Source organism: Neolamprologus brichardi, chromosome 15 (assembly GCF_056152115.1).
Source record: "Neolamprologus brichardi isolate AB-2024 chromosome 15, ASM5615211v1, whole genome shotgun sequence".
Classification (NCBI taxonomy): domain Eukaryota; kingdom Metazoa; phylum Chordata; class Actinopteri; order Cichliformes; family Cichlidae; genus Neolamprologus; species Neolamprologus brichardi.
The window spans coordinates 887,501-894,997 of NC_142118.1; positions in this window are offsets into that span (position 1 = coordinate 887,501).

Here is a 7,497-nt window from a genome sequence, read left to right on the forward strand (position 1 = left end):
TGAACTAAACCCAGCAGCTATGCATGCAGACGGCTTCTGCAAACACTTGTGAACGAATGGTGGAGCTCAGTGGAGTTGTTGCCACCCGTGCAACAAGTCCTCACGACTAATTATTCCTCTGCCAACTGTTAGTGCTGTTATTACAAAGTGGACACCGTTTTGAATGACAGCAACTCAGCCATGAAGTGGTAGTAGTGTATTCTGGTGCTGAGCTCTGCCCCATAGTGCCAGTGAAAGGAACTCTTAAGCACTGGCATACCAACACATTTGGGACAATTTCATGCTCTCAACTTCGTGGGAGCAGTTTGGGGATGGCCCTTCCAACATGACTGTGCACCAGCGCACAAAGCAAGGTCCATAAAGGTCCGTAAAGACCTTGCCTTGAGTAAGTCTGGTGTAGAAGAACTTGACTTAACAGAGTCCTGATATCAACCTGATAGTACACCTGTGGGATGAATTAGAACGGAGACTGTGAGGCAGAAGAGGTCACAGCTGACATTACATTAAACACTATGGATTAAGAATGGGACGTCACTCAAGGTCAGTAATAGGCAGACTGCTTGTCTCCACCCCGGGGGGAAGGGTAACATCTCTTGGGTTTAGGTGCTGTTTCCACCTCGAGGGCGAGGGTACCTGGACCCGGGGTATAGAGTATGTTTGGGGAGTGTGATTGTGTGTACATGTCCATGTATGTCTATCTCTACGTTGGGTGAGTGCTGAGTGTTTGTATATGTGTGCATGAGGGGGGGAATGCATGTCTGTGTCTGTGTCTATATGTCAGGTCGGGTCTTAGACTCCACCTCTCTGGGAACTCCCAGGCCCTCCAAGTGTGGATCTCCCCTCACCACACTCCCTGCCGGTGATTGATGCCCTCAGGGGTCGGTGCGTTGGTGGTTCTTGGTGTCCGGGGCTGGGCGCTCAGGTATGTACCAGCTCACTCCCGGTGGCTACTTGGCGGGGCCTGGCGCCTGTTGCTCGGTCAGGCCTCTTCTGGGGCGTAGGGGGCCCTCTTCCACTTGGTAAAGTAAATCCATTGGGTCTCCTTGTTGGTCTTCAGACAACAATTCTGACGGCTAAAGAACCAAATGGGACAGGCAAAAAACAAACAAACAAACAAAAAAAGACGAGCAAATACCTTCAGTACTTAAATAATGCACACAGACACCGTGTCACGGTTAGCGCTGGCAGACCGTGGGGATGTGGGGATGAGGGAGGTCCGGGCTTCTCTGCTTGGGCTGCTGCCCCCGCGACCCCGGATAAGCGGAAGAAGATGGATGGTGCTGTGCATTATGGCCACCAGTGTTGGCAAGTTACTTGAAAAAAGTAATCAGTAACTAATTACTGATTACGCCTCCAAATAGTAATCCTGTTACTTTACTGATTAATTATTTTAAAAAGTAATTACTTAGTTACACGAAACACAACCTAAATATGTAATAAAGCGACAGACCTACATAAAATGTAATCAAATGGAAAAGTCTCTTTTTAAAAATAGTTTTATTAGTTTTAATCTTTTAACTTTATGCACATTTCATCAAGCAACAATTAAACTAGATGCAACTGTGTTTGACTTGAATGTTTTTAACATTTAAACCTTTTTCCTGCATATGAAATAAAATCATGTTTTATGTTTACACTCTTTCAAATAGATAAAAGTAAAACAGCAGAAAATCAATAAAATCAAAGATTCAGCAGCTCTGAGTCCTGTCGCTTTTACATCTATTTTCACCTGTTTAGCAGGAGTGCTGCAGCGCTCATGTCAGTGGGGGGGTCCGGGGGTTTCTCGGTAAACGTCACATTCCCGTGGCAGCGTGCTCGCTGCTCGCTCAGAAGTTTAGGGGTTTTTTCGCTGTAAAAAGAAGTTTTCTTCCCACGCACAACGGACACTAATGTTTTTGTCACTTTTTATGGAATCAAACTCAAAGTAAGGTCAGTACTTCCACGCTTTAAACGCTGCACGCTCATACTCTCTCTGCACTCGATATATGATCCATTGTTGATCTGCACACAGCTGTTGTCACAAATGTTGCACGCGCTGCCATCATCGTCATGAGACGTAACGCGTTACTGCTCATCTCTGGTGCCACACATTTGCACTTTGGCCCTGCCTGTCCAGTGGACACAGATCTGGAGGTAGGGATGCACCGATACCACTTTTTTGGAAACGAGTACGACTACTTGCATTTCAGTACTCGCCGATACCGAGTACTTAATAAAAACATGATTTAAATTTGCAGGTAACAGCTTTAGTCCTATAATTTAACAAAAAACAACAACAAGGGACTAGTTTGGAATTAAGAACATTTATTTAAAATGAAAAGCAGGTTGTATGCAACATATTACAGGATAAATAATTATGAAAAAAACAAAATTTAATTTTAAATTTGTTCATCTGTTTCTCTGTTTAGAAGTCTCACTAGCACAGTCACAGCTGGGATGACATCAGAGGCTAGTGCGTCGTAGCTGCTCACTTTTTTAGTTAGTTCCTCAAAGGGGGCGAGGACGGCAACAGTCGTCTCCATAAGAGCCCATTGGTGAGCGGTGAGATAGTCAGGGAGTTCGTGCTCGGACACGCCCAGCACTCGCTTTTGCTCAATGAGGGACTGGAGCATGTAATACGTGCTGTTCCAGCGCATCTGTACGTCCTGCTGCAGTCTCTTTATTGGCTGGTTGAGCTGTCCCTGAATGTCCTCGAGGCGGGAGTAGGCTCAGGCCGAATGTTTAAAATGCCCAACTATTTTCCGTCCCACTGCTATAGCATCAGCTATGCTCCTCTGTGCTAGTAAGCGTGGGTAAATAAGCGTGGGTAAATAAGCGTGGGTAAACTCTTTGTACTCGTTGTCGTGTTGGGATTTTGGTGCGTGGTATCGGTCCCCGTAATCGGGGGACTTTTAACAAGTACGAGTACTTTAGAAAATGTGTTATTGAGGCCGATACCCGATACCGGTATCGGTGCATCCCTATCTGGAGGTCTCGTGTTTGTTTAGATGCAGCTTTGTATCTGTGCTGATGTTCTTATTCAAAAGAAAAAGCTTTCTACTTACGATGACTTGTACTGTCACAGAGTACTGTCATTACCTGAACAGTTTACAGACATCTCAGAGGTTCTGCTGTCAGTTTCCTAAAAGAGTAAATATAATAAAACTGCAGCTTTCAAATATCAGTTTGATGATGAAACAAGAGGCAACACTACACCAAAAATCCACAGTTTTCCACAATAACCCCCCAACCCGTCCACAAACACACCGTTGTGTCGTGGCCCCCCCGGCACACAGTGAGTGGCCGTTTGTCCGTTTGCTCTCATGCAATCAGCTGAGGCATCAGAGCGCAACTAGCAAGAAGGCGTGAGGGACTGCTCGGTGCCGAAATGAGCGACCAGAGGGAGTCACGAGGGAGTGAGAGGAAGGAGAGGGGAGAACGAGAGCGGGAAATACTTGAGAGAGCGAGTAGATACAGCACACACACTCACAGAGGCTTCTGTCACTGCAGAGTTAGAGGAAGGCACCGAGGGGGGGCTGATATGGAAATAAAGGAGGAGGAGAAAAAAGAGACAGATAATGAGGATGGGAATCAAAGTGAGTGACAAAGGAGGGGAAGGAGGATAAAAATAGGAGGCGAGCATTCAAGAAAACGCGTGAGAAACTGCGCTCTCTGCAGCTCGGACCGCGACGCCACACTGCAGCATCACTCCCACTGTCCAACACACTGCGTTTGATTTATGACCTCATTACAAGGCCGCCGTCAAGGTTAAAAAAAGCGAATTCATCGACTCACCACACAAACCAGGTGCAGAGTGTCCACCCACGAGCTCTCAGACTACAGACAGGATTCATGTTTTTAAATTCACTTTTAGGGCACACGTCTCTTATTTATCGTACAGAGTTATTGCTCTTGTTTGGTGCTGTCTGTGTACAGGAGGCTCTGAATCACACGTACTGCTAATGCATGAAGAAACAAGAGGGCGGGGAGGAGCTGGAGTCATAAAACAGACGAGCTTTAAGATCCACTATAGAGTCCTCTGGTTCCCATTCTGCATGCACAGAATGCTCCCATTGCTAACATCACATATTCAATTCAATTTTATTTATATATATATATATTTATATATATATATATATATATATATATATTTATATAGCGCCAAATCACAACAAAAGTCGCCTCAAGGCGTATCGCTGTAGAGAACTGCTTCTGCCATTTAGCAATATTTGAATCTGTTTGATAGACTGGGGCTCAGCTCATGCGCTTCCATCTCAGACCCAACTTTTTGCAGGATGAGCAAAGATTTATTAAAAATAAATAATAATAAATAAACACCATAAAAATGTGGCTTTTTTCCCAACTTAGTTTTGTGTGGCACGCATTCAGTTTTCATGGTCAGGATTGAACCTTGTTGCTGATCCTGCAGAAACCTCCAGATTTAAAGGAGTAATCCAGTTACTGTGACACGTTCTCACTCCCAAAGTGTAACATTTTACGCTAGGTGACAAATCGTCAACATATTACGTTTTCGGCTACCCACCACGTTCCTAAATGACAACCTCGGAAAAATGAGTAAATATGAGAACCGTCTGGACTCAATCTACACATGTGCGCTCTTTTTCTTCAAATCGCTTAGAAACATGCTATTTAACATCATTAAAGTCCTGGTTAAGGTCACGAATAAGGTTAGGTTTAGGGCTGGAACGTCTATTACCGCGGGAGCGTCATTGCACTGGATTGCCGCCATAACCCGCTGCGTACCATAAGAACGCCGAAGGTCTCCCAGATAGCAAGGAAACATTGAACAGATGTTGATTTTCCATCTGAACCATCGGAATCGTCAGGGTTGAAATGTCAACACAAATCCAATGTTGAAACAACACTGAAATACTGATGAAACCGCTTACAGCTGCTACCACTTGGACTATTCCATAGCCCCCCCTCTCACAGTGGTACATCCCTTCAGGTAACCATTGTCTTGTACAGTAGAGCGGGACATTAGATTTACTCTCAGCGGAATTGACCGGAGAAGGCATCAGTTCATGCACTGCACTGGCCTGCACCACGATTAATATAAGGTAAGAATGAATGACTTTTGTTCTATTCGTTATTTCCACGGTTGCATTTGAATAACAGTAAAAAAACAAACAAACTTCTTAATGTAAAGTTTCGGACAAAATGTGGGAGCCCGAAATTGTGTCTACTTTCATCTTACAATCCGGCAACAAATAAATTGCACTGCGAACAAAGTCAACAAAGAAAACATTTTCGTTTCATACTTTTCCGTTATATTCCCTTACAAAGCTAGCTTAACGCTTCGAGGATTCCTTTGTTCTTGCCGTCGCCTCGGCGCTTGACCCAGACTTTCGCTCTGTAGTTGCTTTTTAGCATAGTACTACAAAAAATTGTAAATCTGTGATATATGATTTTTTTTTTTTTTTTTTTTGGTTTTTTTTTGCCTGTCCCATTTGGTTCTTTAGCCGTCAGAATTGTTGTCTGAAGACCAACAAGAATACCCAATGGATTTATTTTGCCAAATGGATCATCATGGCATTGCCGTATTGGTCCATTTGATCGACCTTTGTTTTTATTATTTATTTTATTTTCAGTTGTTACAGACGGGACAGACATGAGTGAGGGATAGGAAAGGGAGAAAGAAAGAGGAAGGAAAAGAAAAACAGAAGGGGAGAGGGACAGTGAGAAAGGGGGGGGAAAAAATATCTCCGGGATCACCTGTTGAGAGAAAAAGAATAGAAAACAAGCAAAAAAAACAAAACAAAGCAACATACTATACACAACACCATCGCATTAATCTAGCTAAGTGTAAACAGCAGTAAATACTAAATATTGAATGTTGTTGTGCAGCACGCAGGACAGACAGCGCACAATGTGCTTTGAAGTAGCAGCCAAGAAAGGTGTGATTTAAGTCTACGAACAGTGAACACCCGTGTGCACACCTGTGTGGATCGGCGCGCTTGTATTCAAATGGTTTCCCCATGTAATGGTCTGCAAGAGGATGTAGAGAGCCATAGCCCTGTCCCCCAGGGCATGAAGCAGGCATGGAGGAGATCCAGGCCCCAGACATCCAGAGGCCCCAGAGTGCAAGAGCCCAAGGAGGACCACCAGAGGGGCATCCGTGCCACCTTCATGGGAAGGGCTGAGGATCCCCAGATGAGGGGTCACCCAGTAGCCACCGGGCAGAAGCTAGAGGGGGCTGCACCGGCGTGGCCGCCGGCTCCGCCGGCAGCCAGCTGCGCCAGAGTGAACCGAGCCGCAGGCACAGAGGCCGGAGGCCCGAGGGCCCCCCGCGCCCCGGAAGAGGGCTGACCGAGCAACAGGCGCCTGTGATATATGATTGATAAACGTAAAGGTAACTGTATAAATTTGTTCAATGACTTTGTTACTTTTAATGATTGGAGAGCACCCGCTTCGATTGCACTCAATTCAAACTTTACGTTGCACGCTCACCTAACTTTACGTTGCACGCTCACCTAACTTTACGATGCACGTTCACCTACCTTGCGTTTGCACCTTTTGTCCACACGTAAACTGCGTTTTATTATTTATTTATTAGTTTTTCGCCTCTCACTGCTTAAGCCATTAATCTTTCTGGAATTGTTTTTTTAAACAGATGCGACCTCACAAAAGATGTTAGCTATGCTGTCAGACCTGACGACAGCTGTTAACGAACTCCGTGAGGAGGTCAGAGCCATCCGCCATCCCTGCTGCAATGAATCGGTAGATGCTGGGGTACTGCCTCTGGATTTGCCCTTGCACAACATTGAGGAGCTAAACAATGCAGAGGCAGCTTTTCAATCATAAGAGGCAAATAAGGCAATGGTAAGTATATAAAGGTTATGTACACTTTGTAACTATAAAGTGTAATAGCTGTCAGATGTGAATTAAATACATAACAACGGCCTGTTGATTAAACACACAAGCACTTGCATACACATTTAAGACATGAGACACGCTAATTCCATCTCTTAAAATGTGTCTATAGGTGAGACGCTTTGCCTTGATTGGAGGGACCACACTGGAGGTGCGAGTCCGCCGTGTAATGGCTTATGCCATTACAAACGAGCTGGCCTCGGTACTCAACTGGGCAGGGAAAAAAACCAAGGACCAGACAAAGCAAAAAATGGCATTTAAAGATACAGCGCTCTGCAATTGCATATATGGTGGTAAGTTTTACAGTTTTTTTGCTATATTACTTTGTCTTTCTTAATAACAAGACTTTCATGTCCGGTTAATCTGGAGATGGAGTCTTTGGCTTGTTTAGTCCTCGGGTTGTAGTTGTACAGCCCGAGGACCCCATGTTTATTTTGTTTTAAAGGATACACGGCACACCATGCTAAGACTTATCACTTATCACAGCTCATAGCTCTTTGGGAATCAAATGCGGCAGTTTGCAGATTTACGCCTGGTGACTTTCATGTTTATCAGCCTAGGAGTTTACATACTTTCTCCCCGCTGAAGACAGTTAACAAGAGCTTATTCATGTGCTCTAATTCA